The sequence below is a fragment of the Erpetoichthys calabaricus genome, chromosome 13 (assembly GCF_900747795.2).
Source record: "Erpetoichthys calabaricus chromosome 13, fErpCal1.3, whole genome shotgun sequence".
Lineage (NCBI taxonomy): Eukaryota > Metazoa > Chordata > Cladistia > Polypteriformes > Polypteridae > Erpetoichthys > Erpetoichthys calabaricus.
In genome coordinates this window covers 121,088,451-121,104,249 of record NC_041406.2, presented here as the reverse complement: position 1 = coordinate 121,104,249, position 15,799 = coordinate 121,088,451, and the positions used below count along the sequence as shown (strand labels likewise).

General features: G+C 37.6%; 1 protein-coding gene across 1 annotated transcript in view; it reads right to left on the bottom strand.

Moving 5' to 3' along the window:
- The window catches only part of LOC114641919 (frizzled-6), a 198,822-nt gene extending 190,940 nt beyond the window's left edge, over positions 1 to 7,882 (bottom strand). Inside the window, exon 1 of the mRNA XM_028790945.2 lies at positions 7,748 to 7,882. The gene's annotated coding sequence lies outside the window, so the exon portion shown is untranslated. The remainder of the gene's footprint in view (positions 1 to 7,747) is intronic.
- Between the last annotated feature and the right edge of the window lie 7,917 nt (positions 7,883 to 15,799).

The window sequence follows — 15,799 nt, the reverse complement described above, 5'->3', positions numbered from 1 at the left end:
AATATGAATTTGAGAGGATGAAAGTACTCAGAGCTGACTAATTGCAGCTGTCTTAGAAATTGGAAAAATAAGACAGTCATGTACACAATAAAAAAGCTGAAAGAAAAACACAATCAAATAGTTTCTTTTGAATACCCAACAGTATTTTCTTTACTCAGCCTGTAAATATTTTTAGTGTTCATTTTGAAGTGTACACTTTATTACACTGCAAGCACAATCCAATTATATTTTGTAATAGCTGAATGAAGGCAGGCGGCACAGTGGCGCAGTGGGTAGCGCTGCTGCCTCGCAGTAAGGAGACCCGGGTTCGCTTCTTGGGTCCTCCCTGCGTGGAGTTTGAATGTTCTCCCCGTGTCTGTGTGGGTTTCCTCCAGGTACTCCGGTTTCCTCCCGCAGTCCAAAGACATGCAGGTTAGGTGCATTGGCAATCCTAAATTGTCCCTAGTGTGTGCGCGCGCCCTGCGGTGGGCTGGCACCTTGCCCAGGGTTTGTTTCCCACCTTGCGCCCTGTGTTGACTGGGATTGGCTCCAGCAGACCCCCATGACCCTGTAGGTAGGATATAGCGGGTTGGATAATGGATGGATGGATGAATGAATGAACGCAAAACACCATAAAATATAATATTTCACAATACATGCAGACTGTACTGGTAAAGGCAGTGGAATAGAGAGACCATAAGTTAGGCTTTAAAGTTACACATTCTAGACATGTATAGAACTGGAATTTAAGCAGCTCATTGTGCAAACACAAAGGTTGAGCTCCATTTGCAGGCAAAAAGGCAAGACCAGGGCAATAGGGCAATTGAAAGGGAGGTCTGAATCAACATTTAAAGACAATAAAAGTATGTGAGGGATGGCCTCTCATTTGTGTGATAGTGGTAAGCCACTGGTTTTCATCAAACTTGTTGGAAACGTGACGTTGCTAAAAAATAAGTATTATATATATATATATAACGAGACTTTTAAGCAACCCTGCACTGAAATCTCATATCAGCCACCTGTATTCAATCTCATTTTTTCAGTTACTTCTTATATTGAGCTCATGTCCATAAACAACAGTCAGTTTGTAGAATGACTGATACACTGAACTTAGCTCTTATCTCGGATATTCCAGCTCAAGAGATTACGGTCTGTTGTGGCCAAAATCAACCTAAAGAAGCAGGTATGCAATCCTTAGCTTCTCTAATTGCATACTCTCCAAACCTAAGCAATATTTTTATATCCTCTCTATGAAATTCGAAAACAGGAAAACAGAAAGGACTCAGCCTTGGTAGAGTCTCATACCAACAGTAAACAAGTTCAGTCTAATGACATGTATGAAAACACAACTCTTACTCTACAAATAAAGGGAGTAACAATGAGGTTCATTGTCATTAATTACGTTCAAAGCTATATGACCCCTCAGATATCTGTACAAGAAACAAAAGAGGTGGCCTACTTGTTCACAGCCAGAATCTGCATTGTTCCTTGAGGATGCAAATTTTAACTATAAGATGGATTCTCTGTTCCAGTATTCCAGCATAGGCTTGCCTAGGAAGGCTAATCAGTGTAACCACCTAATAAAAAACACACACTAAAATGAGGGTGCCATGCAGTGTACTACCCTCCAGACACCATCCCAACATCCCACAAAAGATTAAAGAACACCGATATCTCAACACCCCCACAAAATAAAGTACATTCAGTATTCTGGCCAGATTTGTTCACTACTACAGAAAAGCTACCATAATGCTTTAGATAATAAAATATATTTAACAAGGCAAAAGCTTGTTTAAATTTTTCTCATTTTGTAATTGTAGAAACAGTGCAGCTTGTTAGGTTCAACCTATCTACAGCAAGTATTAAAATTTCCCATTCACTTAACATCAAATTATGGGATGGCAACTTAAGAAAACAGGGTGCTGTGAAATCCTTTATTCAGTGCCTTGTTGTTGCTCATTCTGGAACCATTATTTGCACTGTAGAATATACAGTATGCACTGTAAAATAAGGAGAGGATTACATAAAATGCAACAAAGACAATGCATGACAGCTAAGCATGAGCAATTGCCAGTGTAGACTCTGGAGAAACAGTATATGTGAATAGTATTGCCATTTGAATGTTTATATACAACTGAACAAAAGATGGCATGGCAAATTTTATATTGCCTTTTTAAAATGTAAAATTGTTTTATTGGGATAATATAGCCTTTTCTGCAGTTTGCTCTTATATACACATTCAAGAATGATACTTTTCTGAGTTATGTTTTTTCCAGACATTTATCAAGTAACAGTGAGACACTATTTTCAATTTTCCAACAAATGCTTCGTTACACTCCCAAACTGGAGGCACATTGGTAAGGCAAACTCTGCATAATGCCCACAATTGATTAATACACAAATCTTGCCATACTAATAATCTTTGTTTTTTTAAACTGGATCTTCAACTTTAGAGTCTTTCGGTTGTTCCCATTTATTTTGGCTACTATTGCCAATTGATGTGATTTAGTCCATTTTAGTATGAAATACATGCATAACAACACAGAGTGGTGCTGTGTATCAAAATAAAAGCAAAATTTTTATCCTTTCTAATTGCAAAACTGAAAATATTGGCAGTGTTTTTTTTTTTGTTTTGACATACACATTATTACTACTGATTTCTGCTCTTACCCATGTTGTTTGAGGTTTACATGCCTCATTTCAATTAAAGTGAGACCATGGGCATACTACTTGTGTTAATAAAAAAAAAAGCATAAAAGTTATGCTATTTATCAAAAAAGGAACTGCATATCTTAAAAAGTGTGTTTTAAATAATGTGATTATTCATAATTTAATGTGTTAAATAAAGAATGATGTGTAAACTCTGTGGTTGGGTACAGGATTTGAACCCATTTTCCTGTAGCTGTTAGACAGATGCACTACCCACTGTACACCCAATCTGATAAATCTCACATATACTATCCAGAGTTTGAAACACACACCCAGTCTTTGTATGTCTGGAATTTTAACAATCTCCCCATGTCTGCATATTTTTTTTCCTGGGTAACCCTGGCTTTCCTCTCACATCTCCATGGATGTGTTCGTTAGGTGAACTGGTCATTCAAACTTGGCTCATGTGAATGTAAATTTTGGTATGTGCATGTGTGAGGCCTGTCATGTACTTGAACCTTGTCCAGAGCTGTTTCCTACTTTGAATACAGTGCTGACAAGTTAGGTTTTCTCCTCCTGCAACCCAAAAATGGATTTAGTGGGTTAAAGAATGTTATGTTCATTGAAAAGTACTTCCAGCTGGACTCTGTTCTGCTCACACAAAGCCTACATTAAAAGTACTGAAAAATACTTTGATTTGAATCAAGCTGGGCAGACTTAGCATTTCAAGCAGGCATTACTTACTTGCACATAGTCTGAATATTAACTGATGCCTTCATCATTTTAGGCAATTATTTACATACAGTAGTACTGTATTTGTAATACATAATGCTCACCAAACTAAAATAAAGTGATATTAGCATTACTGTCTTACAGTATCCTGGAGGTTTACACAGCTCAACAAAAATTAGTTTATGATACTACTAAGATTGTAATAAACAACAGTCCAGACATGAGTATGTTGGACCCAAACTCTGTCTGGTAGCCAGCCAGTGTTGCAGTATGGAAAGAGGACTATGAAAAGGCTAAATTGTCTTAGTGTTCAAAGTCAGTTGTATAAAGAGGGACAATAAGTCAACAGTTTCCAGGTGAAAGAAACATTGTTTGCTATAAAAAGCAGAGCAGGCAGCATCTTGCCATTGTGACACATGTTTTAACAACTAGGGTCTTAGGATTCTTGATATCATGTGGTGTACTTGTAGCTTCTCCCACCTACCTGTACATTACAGATAGCTTTACATGGTAGAAATATTCATTCTGAGTTGCTGGGAAAGATTTGTGATTTGGAAACACTGGTCCATCCAACCATCCATAATCCAACCCGCTATATCCTAACTACAGGGTCACGGGGGTCTGCTGGAGCCAATCCCAGCCAACACAGGATGCAAGGCAGGAAATAAACCCCGGGCAGGGCGCCAGCCCACCGCAGGGCACACACACACACACCAAGCACGCACTAGGGACAATTTAGAATCGCCAATGCACCTAACCTGCATGTCTTTGGACTGTGGGAGGAAACCAGAGTACCCAGAGGAAACCCACGCAGACACGGGGAGAACATGCAAACTCCACGCAGGGAGGACCTGGGAAGTGAACCTGGGTCTCCTAACTGCGAGGCAGCAGTGCTACCCACTGTGCCACTGTGCCACCAGAAGCACTGGTCATGCTGTTAAAATCATTTTCATCAACTACATGAATCTATATAAACATAAAACATTTCCAGCATTCAATCGTATACATATTCTCTCTCTGAATGATTAGCAGGCACTAGTTTGCAAATTTCGCGCTCCGTTTTGCCCTAATTTCACTTTATTGAAGACATTTTTCTATATCTGTCTGAGAGAAAAACGTTCCAGAAAAATTGATCATTTGTAATTATCTATACAATAATAATGATGGTACTGAGGTATTACTTAGTTATTCTAGTTTTAAGTATTGTTTATATTTGACATAAGCATCATGGTAGTCTTGTAATTAGCACTGCAGCCTGCTGGTCCAGAGCCCCGAGTTCCTGGCCCCGCCTGTCCTTATGCCTTTTGCAAGTTTTCCCTTTGTTTCGGTTTTTTGGTTTTAAGTACACTAAATTGGATTGAGAAAGTGCTTCCTTCAGTAAAATCACAGGACCAAACCGGATATATTAAACGCAGACACTTAGCTTCCAATCTTCGACACCTGTTTAATGTAATATATTCACCCATAAAGTCTAACACACCCAAGTTCCTATTGTATCTGGATGCAGAAAAAGCTTTCGATATGGTTCAATGGGACTACCTATTCACTCACTACATTGCACAAATTTGGGTTTGGCCCGAACATATGCGCATAGATCCAACTACTGTATACCAGTCCTGAAGATTCAGTTTGTATTAACAACATTATTTCTGACTACTTCAAACTAGAACATGGTACTAGACAAGTTACCACTGTCACCACTGTTATTTGCAATCGTCACTGAGCCATTGGCTGTTTACTTTCAAAATGCTTCTGAGATAAAGGGGATTATTAGAGAAGGACTTGGAGAAAATATATCTATATGCAGATGATATGGTACTAATCAGATCCACAAAATACTGTGCCTGCAATCCTAATAGCAATAGCAGAATTTCGAAAGATTATCTGGACTCAAAATAAATTTGAATAAAAGTGTGCTTTTCCCAGTGAACTAGATCTCTAGGACACTACATTAGACTGCACACCTTCCCTTTTATCATCACTGATCAGTTTAAATACCTAGGGGTAAACATCACAAGTAAACATAAAAGCTCTTTTTCAACAAAATTTTGCTGTCTACATGGAAAAACTTAAACAAGACACTCATAGATGGTCTACTCTCCAACTCACATTAGCAGGGAGAATTAATACCATTAAGGTAAACATTCTTACTAAGATTTTTTTTCTATTTAAAAGCATTCCCATATACATCAACAAATCATTTTTTAAGAAATTAGATTCAATCATAACCTCATTTATTTGGAATTCAAAACCTCCATGCATCCAAAGGGTGACCCTACAACCAACTAAAGCAGATGGGTGGCATGGCTCTACCTAACTTTCAATTTTATTATTGGACAACAAATATACAAGCTATAAAAACCTGGACATTGACAGAAATAGATGAACATACACACACGCTTGGTCTGCAATAGAAATAAAATTCTGCAGTACGTCTTTATATTCCTGGCTTTGCGCCCCAGTAAATACAAGTTATTGTCAATATACTAATAACCCAATTGTTCTTCATTCACTCAGAATATGGAACCAAAGTAGGAACTCTTCAAGTTAGAGAAACTTTTACCTGTGGCACGTCTACATGATAACCAACATTTCCACCCTCTCAAACGTATACAGTTTTTAATATTTGGAAAACATACAGGATTAAATCATTTAGAGATTTGTACACAGATAATGTATTTGCATCCTATGAACAATTACACTCCAAATTTAACTTCCCATCAACACTATTTTTCCACTATCTCCAAATCAGAAATTTTATTAAACAAAATCTGCCCAATTTTCATCAGCTCCCACCTATTTCTATTCCAGAATAAATATTGATCACTCTTGAGGCCTCAGACAACATCTCTGTAATATAACATTTTTTTTATAAAGTCCCTTCCTTTCAAAGATCCCAGAATACAGTGGCAAAAGGATCTCTTGCTCACCATTTCAGAAAAGAAGTGTAAGACAGCCATGCACAGAATTCATTCTAGCTCCATATGTGCAAAGCATACAATTAAAAAATTAAAATCTATTAAATGTAATGAATTATTATTATTATTATCATCATCAAGCACATCTATCTTGTTTAAAATTGTCCAAAATGTTTCCAGGGCAAGATCCATCCTGTGAACTTTGCAATCAAGCTTAAGCCTCACTGTGCCACAAGTTTTGGGCATGAATCCTATGCCACCTATTTTAAGTCAGTGGGTAACTGATGTTACATACTATTTGAAATTAGAAAAAATCAAATTCTCACTTAGAGGATCTGTTCAAAACTTTTTTAAAACCTGGCAGGGTCTAATCCATAACATTTTAGAATAGGGGACAAACAAAGTTGGATCTTTAAGAAAATCTATCACATGTAATCGTCCACCTATACATGTATAAATAGAACAGAAGACCACGGCACAAAACAGACTATTTTAGGAATTTTTTACATGTAATCTGAAATGGTAAATAATTACTATACATTCTCTAGTTCAAAGTGGTTCTAAACTTCATAACTACTAACGAATTTGGCAATTTGTAAAAGAGTAAACCTATTTTCAGAATTATTTGAATGTTACCGTATACAGTATTACTCAAATGCAGCACTCTATAAAGCGCAGATTTATTGATAAACACGGCGTATACGTCCGTCATTGTTACAGCCGTGATATCAACAACTTTAAAAACTTCTGTTGTGTATAAATATGTAAAAATATCTTCTTAAAGACCTCATTAAACTTTCATATCGATGTGAAAAGTTTACCTTGGGAGAGCCACGAGAACCATTAAGTCTGTAATGATTCATTCGACTCAAGCACAGTGAGGTTTTGAGTTACAGAAGGAATGCTAGTGTAACACAATCTGCTGAAAGGCACTGCTGCCTATCTGACCCACAAAAAACGGAGTGTAGTCATTGATAGAAGCGGTTCGGTCAATCTATAATCGACACTCATTTTTATTCACATAGTTCACTCGCATCTGCGGTGCTGGATTATGATTTTAACTCCAGTGGGAATTAACGTATATAACGAAGCGTCATCGATTAGCAGTTAATGCTTGGCTAAAGCCCTATATCCCTTCCTTGTCGCACAAAACGCACCTACTATGCGATCCATTAGGGAAACCCCAAGCACAGTATTATCACCCGATATAACCATACTGGGCTCAGACTATTCTCTGTTCCTAGGCCCAGCACAGCCCAGCCCAGCTCCTCGCCACATAATCGCACACACTGGCTTCAGATGACTTCCTATCCGTCAGCAGGCCGGGACTCAGGCAGCTGAGATCACAAAAACTCCCATGCGTAAGAATGAATCGTGGCCTCATTCTTAGAAACAAAATGTATGGCTATTCTAGTGAAGCGCAATCAGTCACACACAAGCAGCCGGCATACCAGCCCCGTTGCACCTACCTAAAACCGGGGCGCAAAAGTCTGCTGAGGAGATGATTCGAAACCTTCCCGATCTGATGTTGTTCCCTGCCGTTCGGATCAACTGCTTCCTTGATCGGGACTCCAGTGCTCCTCCCATCTATTCGTGTGGTCTAACAATGACCAGCGAAACACGGCGGAAAAAAAATATTACCTGGATACCCTTAAAGTATAGATTAATAAAAGAGACCGAATCACGCTTAAACAAGTTTATTGCAGTATTTTACAATACAGACGTCACCCGAAGCCAATTTAATAATGGCGACATTTTAATTGTCATTATTTGACAATGCAATAATATGACTGACAAAAATTGAAGTCAAATTTAAAGCACCAATCTGTTCCCGCTTTAAAGTTAAGTTAGCGTTCAAAATCGTTAAAAATGCCGATTGCAAAAAAAACAATCACATTTTGCAAAGCCTACCTCCGTTTTTTTAGTCAGCGAAATACCGCAGGACACAGACACAAGTGTGGTTCGATAGTATTCGTCAGTTTTTTGGGGGTTTTTTTGTAATCTTTAGAAGGTGCAGTCATGTTTTCATTTGCAGCGATTACTGAATTATTAACTGTACTTTGCAAGTAATTTTAGTTTACTTTTAACGGTAATATTAATATGTGAATAAATACACCTTTGCAATCTCGGAACAAATGTGCTATTTTGCATAATTATTTCGATTGATCAGTGAGACAGCCTTCTGCCCAATGCTATGAGGATAGGTCGTGGTACCTGGGCACTGAGGCCAAGGTAAGACGGTTTGAAGAAGGATAAAGAATTGATTTAATGAATCCAAAACAACTTTATAGAAGCATCATTCACAGCTATTTATGCATCCAATGTCAAGGGGCAGTTGGAGCCTAGCTCAGCAAGCAGCAGGTTCAAGGCAGACATAATCTTTTGACAGGACGCATGTCCATCACAGGGTGAACACATATATACAGTAGGGTCAATTTGGCATCCCCATTCCACCTAACCTTCATGCCTTTGGACTGTGGAAGGAAATCCACACAGACGTGGGAAGAGCATGCAAGCTCAACACAGGGAGCACCAGGTATGCAAAGCCCAGTCTCCTTATTGCAAGGCAATATGTGTATTTATAGTTTACTAAAATGTTGCTGACTTTGAAATGCTTTTAAAAAAAACTACAAGCAACAGTATTGAATGTTTCACACTCATAAAAACACTAGGTCTTCTGTGTAATAATGTCTTCCTTTTCTCATTTACTGTATGTACTTAAGCTGTACTTGATTTGCATAAGACATTTGATGCTTAAGATTTAAAATCTGTCACATATACTTTTAGACTTATCCTAGTGTCAACAATGCATTTTTCATATTGAATGCATTTTTTGTTTTGCTGCATTTTTGTGTAGCAGTAGTATGTACTACTGTAGTATTGTCTTCTCTAAAGTACCCTGAGAAGATAAATAATTGAGATTGATTAATTGACGGATAGATTCCAGAAATAATCAGTATAATATTGCTTACACATCTAACATAAAATTGTAACTTGATATTTGAATACAGTGTGATAGCTGTGTGATGATTTGTGGTATACATCAAATGATATGATGATAATATCCCTACACTAACAAATTGTAGATGAATAAGATTTTTTTCATGTAAAAATATACTCATTTAAAGCAGAATGGTATGTGATGCATGTTTTAGTTACTGTTTTAATGTGCCTGATTTGACTCCTTACATTACTTGCTGCAGCATCATCTCTATTTTAAATGCTGTGGCCTATTTTTAAAGGCTTTCAATCCAAATGACTTTATCAGTAAATTATGAAGGGTGTCTCCTTATATGATTGTTGATTGGCTAAATTTGCTAAAGAATTTTTTGCAGCAAATGTGCTATGCTCACTGGTGACCTTTTTCGTGGTATATTTTCCTGAATGCTTTGTGAGGCGAGCCTGACATTACTTACATTATGTGTGATGTCATGACCAGATCAGTACTCCAGCCACATTTCCATTCCTCGTGTATTAAAAAAACTGCAGTATTTTCAGTTGAGGGATACATTAGGTGACCGTGATGAGAATAATACGAGTACTTCCACTGGATGTGTAACCCTGTTCCCTATGCACTGGCTGCATAGCACTGCAAGGCTAATTTGCATGTATAATTTGCCATGTGCTGAGCTACTATCTCAAAACAAGCCTTAAAGGAGCCCCCCGCCTCCCCTCACCATGTTAGAATGAGACCTCATTTCGTAATAATAACAAAAGATTTATTGCTGTTTACAAGGTGTTTCTTTCTTCTTAATGGAAGAAAAAAGTGAGAAGCATCTGCACAGTGGTTGTAAATAAAAAGACATTCAAGCTGTGTGGAGCTGCGACTTCAAACAATGGAATGAGCCAGTCCCACACCCACATTTTGTGGCACGTGTATTGTGTCCCCTAATACTAGAACTCTGTCAGCCCAATGATCTATATTGTATTTGCTTACTTGTAGTTTATGGCCATTTGCTGTATATTTTTTTGGTATCATCTGCTTCTTTTGTTCTTTGAGATACAGTTGTACAATGGTTTGCAATGCTGCCTTATAGCTCAGATCACATTTGTGGCAACAATAATCAGTCCGGAATAGCTGGCAGATGCTTCTGTAGCCCCCACAGACCATTAAAAGACCAGTGAACCATTATAGTGGTTTATTTGATGTTGCCACTTGTTGCTATGCACTGGCTACAGCCGAGACTGCCTCTGAATCGGTAGTGTCTAAAATATTAAACATAACAAGTAAATAAAATTGTTTGATTTACATAATAGCTCTTGAACACAGTCCTCCAATGCAATTACAGTATCTTTACCTGTTACTGTAAGTTAACATTTTTGACAAGTAATACTATGTTTGTTGCAAACAGGAAGAACTAGCCTAACTATACAGTATTATAGAACACCATAAGGGAAAAGCTTACTGAATGAATTTGTAAAGTGTCTGAAACTGAGTGCCTGTTTAATTAGTCATACTAAAATAATTGTTTCCATCATATGACATTTTAACTTTTTTATATTTATATTGTTCTTTCATAATAATTTACATATAAGAAGTCCTATTCTATGTACAAGATATTTACCCAAGACCTTTAATCTGTTTAACTATTTTGAAACTTTAAGATAATGTTAAGCCATAAGGGTGTTCAAAAATCATAATATTTATTTTTTCTGTGACTGGTATAATTAAAATGCATTCCTCACCTCCCACCTACCTCTATGCGGGAAAAAATATTGCTCAGTCTCGAGGACTCAGACAGCATTTATGTAATATATAAAACTATTTTACAGTCCCTCCCTTTCAAAGATCCAAGAGAACAGTGGGGAAAGGATCTCTCACTCAACATTTCAGAAAAGGAGTGGAAGGTAGAAATGCACAGAATTCACTCGAGCTCCATATGCGACAAGCATACAATTATTCAACTTAAAATCATCTATCGAGCCCATCTGTCTAGTTTAAAATTGTCCAAAATGTTTCCAAAACAAGATCCAACCTGTGAATGCTGCAATCAAGTTCCAGCCTCACTGCGTCACGTGTTTTGGGCCTGCACTAAATTAACATCATTCTGGACTAAAACCTTTAAATGTCTTTCAGACAGCCTTGGTGTCACAATCCCTCCTAATCCACTAACAGCTGTGTTTAGTGTTCTTCCAGATGGGCTTAAAGTGGAGAAGGACAAACAAACTGTAATTGCCTTTACTACACTATTGGCACGTAGACTTATCTTGGTCAAGAGAAAGAATCCTAACTATCCTATTCTAAGCCAGTGGGTAACTGATGTTATATACTATTTAAAACTGGAAAAAAACCAAATTCGCACTTAGAGGATCTGTACAAAACGTTTTCAAAACCTGGCAGGATCTAATCAATAACATTTTAGAATAAGCATTTAAATTGAGGAAGCAGGTTCTCTCCCCTCTTTTACTCTATTTATCTTTATTCATTTATTAATTTATCTATTTACTTATTTTTACTAGCATAAAGTTTTACTCTGCTGGCCTAGCTCTCTTTCTCACGGGTGGGTGTTGATTTGTTTCAAACCTTTTTTTTTGTTTTGTTTTTTTTGTAAAACTTGAGTTATTTTTATGGAATGTTATTTGATTTTAATAAAAGAATTAAAAAAAAGAAATATGCTCTTGAGTTTGGGTTTAGAAATTTCCAGGGTTCTGATAAGTTGTGATCAGATACAAACTGTCATACACTAGGAGGAACCCCAGGAGCCACTGCACCAGCATAGGGTCTGACAATGGGTCCAAGGATTTCATCCCGATACCTAATGGCAGTCAAAGTGCTGTTGTCTAGCCTGTAGAGGTCTGTGTGTCCCTTATGGATATGTCTCCCCAAACCATCACTGACCCATCACCAAACCAGTCATGCTGAACGATGTTACAGGCAGGATAATGTTCTTCACGGCGTCTCCAGACCCTTTTCACATCTGTCACATGTGCTCAGGGTGAACCTGCTCTCATCTGTAAAAAGCACAGGGTGCCCGTGGTGGACCTGCCAATTCTGGTATTCTATGGCAAATGCCAGTTGAGCTCCACGGTGCTGGGAAGTGAGCACAGGGCCCACTAGTGAACATCGGGCCCTCAGGCCACCCTAATGAAGTCTGTTTCTGATTATTTGATCAGAAACTTTCACATCAGTGGCCTGCTGGAGGACATTTTGTAGGGCTGTGGCAGTGCTCATCCTGTTCCTCTTTGCCCAAAGGAGCACATACCGGTCAGTCCTGCTGATGGGTTAAGGACCTTCTATGGCCCTGCCCAGCTCTCCTAGAGTAACTGCCTGTCTCCTGGAATCTCCTCCACTCCCTTGAGACCCTGCTGGGAGACACAGCAAACGTTCTGGCAATGGCATGTATTGATGTGCCTGCCATCCTGGAGAAGTTGGACTACCTGTACAACCTCTGTAGGGTCCAGGTATCGCCTCATGCTACCAGTAGTAACAGTGACCGTAGCCAAATGTAAAACTGGTGACAAAACCGATGAAGAGGGAATAATGTCAGTGGCCTCCACCTGTTAAACCATTCCTGTTTTGGGGGTCATCTCATTGAGCCCCTCTAGTGCACGAAAGCAGCTGAAACTGATGAAAAACCCCATCAGCTACTTAACTGACCATATTAATAGCCCAGAAGTTTCATTGACTTGATGCTGTACTTGGATTCAAGAGTGGTCCTTTCATTTTTTTGAGCAGTATATAAACATACACACACACTTAGTGTCAAGACCTTAGAATAACAAGGTTCTAGCTGTGAGTCATGGTTTTGAAATACTAAGCTTCAAAAGTTTTGACTCTCCATTTATCAGGTGTATACAATCCTTTTCCTTTAATTTTGTTCCTTTATGTAAAAGCTGTATTTTCAGTTAAAAAATGCAAGTGTTATTGAAACTGACTCCTAAAAAAATAAGTAAGAGCCTTATTGTTCTAGACCATGTAAGTGAACAGCAAAATCTTGAACAAGATGCTCAGTTTCCAAGCTGTTTTATCCTGTGGGATTACTGGCGAGTCCATTGTGCCAATCGTAGACAATGTTGTTACAAGTGAAGGCTCTTGTCAAATCTATCAATTCTACTTGTGTTAATACGTGAGTTGATTGGGCCAAATTAAAACACTCAGTACCGTCACTACCAAAACAGAATTTTATTAATAATTCTGTATAAATTGTACAACCATTTCAAGAAATATTAACAATTAACAATAATGATGGGTCAGTTGAACTGAAAGAAAGAATGCACAAAGATTAATTTAATAAACAGACTGAATGTGGAATGTACTGAAGCTGAAGTATTAAAACTGCAGCATGCCAACTTCTATATATTATATATAAATAAAATAACAATGTAATGTGGATAGACATGTTTGCTTGTAATGTACAAAAAGGAATAAAACTGTACAACATGAATTGGCTAAAATAATCTTTAACAATAACAAAGTGTCCTTTATTATTTACATTAACAGTTAAATCAAATATACATAATTTAGGGCGGAGTGGTGGCTCTGAGGCTAAGGATCTGCGCTGGTATCCAAAAGGTTGCCGGTTCAAATCCCCGCCACTGCCAAAAGAGATCATACTCTGCTGGGCCCTTGAGCAAGGCCCTTAACCTGTAATTGCTCCAGGGGCGCTGTACAATGGCTGACCCTGCGCTCTGACCCCAAGGGGTATGCGAAAACTAACAAATTCCTAATTCAAGAAATTGTATAAGGCGAAATAAAGAACAAAAAAAAAAAAAACATAACTCTATTATGCACAGTCAGTTTCACACTCAGAAAAAGAAAGGCAAAAAACAAATAAAGAAAAAGACATGTTTATTAGAATATAGGTTGAGATAGAATCCCAAGTTTAAATGCCTTAGTGATGCTGTCCTTTTGCTTCCAACTGTTACTATACAAGTATAGAATGTCAAACTCTTCCCTCTCACTTATTAAAAAAAAGACTTACTTTCACCAATACTCAAAGTGTATTAATGCATATTTAAAATTTCACTTTAAACATATACAGGTATTTACATTTATTTATATATATTTAGTTTATATTCTTGTCTAAATTCATTACAAGTAAAATGATATTCTGTTTAACAGAATAATGGTGCTGAAAAGAAAAAGAAAGGACTACCCCCCCACCCCTACACCACATGACACAACACTCAATGTTTACTGGTCCATCAATGAACAGATTTTCTGCCTCTGGTAGAGAAATCCTCTCAACTGTTCCTAGAGCTTTAATAAATGCCAATCATTAAAACAGAAAGGAGAGGATATTATTCATACAGACACTTTCTGTACTCATTATAGATTCACTGTAGCCAAATTAACCTCTGGCATCTGCACATCCAGAATGATGTGAACTCTGTCGATCTTTTCAAAAGTGCCTACAGCTGTTGACAGCACTTCATCCAGGTAGTTGCAGAGGCCATCTGTCAGCTCCTCATCTTCTACTGTATATAGGTCATTACCTGGTGACCTTTAGGATCTTCATAATTTTTAAACCATTTGGATGACACCTTTTGAGATACAACAGCCTGTTGGACAATAAAATACAAGATTTTGGCACTATAAAGTCATCATAGCTCTTTGCTACTAGATAGATTACAATAACGTTTTACTTGTTATCTGAACTAAGTTACCAGCAAGTGAACTTTATTGTCATCTCAACCATATACAAGTACTGTATATAGATGAATAGACGAAATAGACGAAATAGATAGACGAAATTGCGAAGCTCAGGGTCCACAGTGTAACAACATGAAGTGCAATAATAAATTAAAAATAGAATTAAAATTTAAAATTAAAGCACAAACAAGACAAAGAAGTAGTAGCAATATTGACGTATAGTAAGCAGTATGAACATTGATGCAATGTATGGTATTTGCAATCTAGATACATACATATAGTCAATAGATATCTAATATAATTAATAGATAAATAAATAAATAATAGACATAGACAATACAGAAATTATTAGTGTATGATAATAGTTGTTTAAGACGTGTAAACAATGACAGGTCAGAATGTTTTACAGCAAAAGGATATCAAGAGTGTCAAAATATTTAAAGGTCAGTATGAGATTTTCAGTTATTTTCTACATGCACACTAGTCTTTGCAGGAAAGTGGCTTGCATGTATAAAAGTTCTGTTTTTAGAGTTGTTTGAGGCCATGTGGAAGATCCCAGGGGGCAGTATGGTGTTAAGGAGTCTGACAGCTTGGGGATAAAAACTATCCTGCAGCCTGGCAGACCTGGCTCTGATGCTGCAGTATCTTCTCTTGGATGGCAGAAGTGTGAAAAGTCCATGTGAGGGGTGTAAGAGGGCCTGCACAATGCTGCAAGTCTTGTGGACACTGCGTTTGTAAAATATGTCCTGTAGTGAAGGGAGAGACACCCTAATGTTCTCTGCTGTCTGAACACTTCTGTTTCCTCAGAAAAATGGAAACATTGGAATACAGTCAACCTGTGAAAATTACTCTGTGGTTCACTACAAAAACTCTCATTCATGGTTATCTCAATCGTTTTTTAGAGTACATCCATTATTTCAGAGTATTA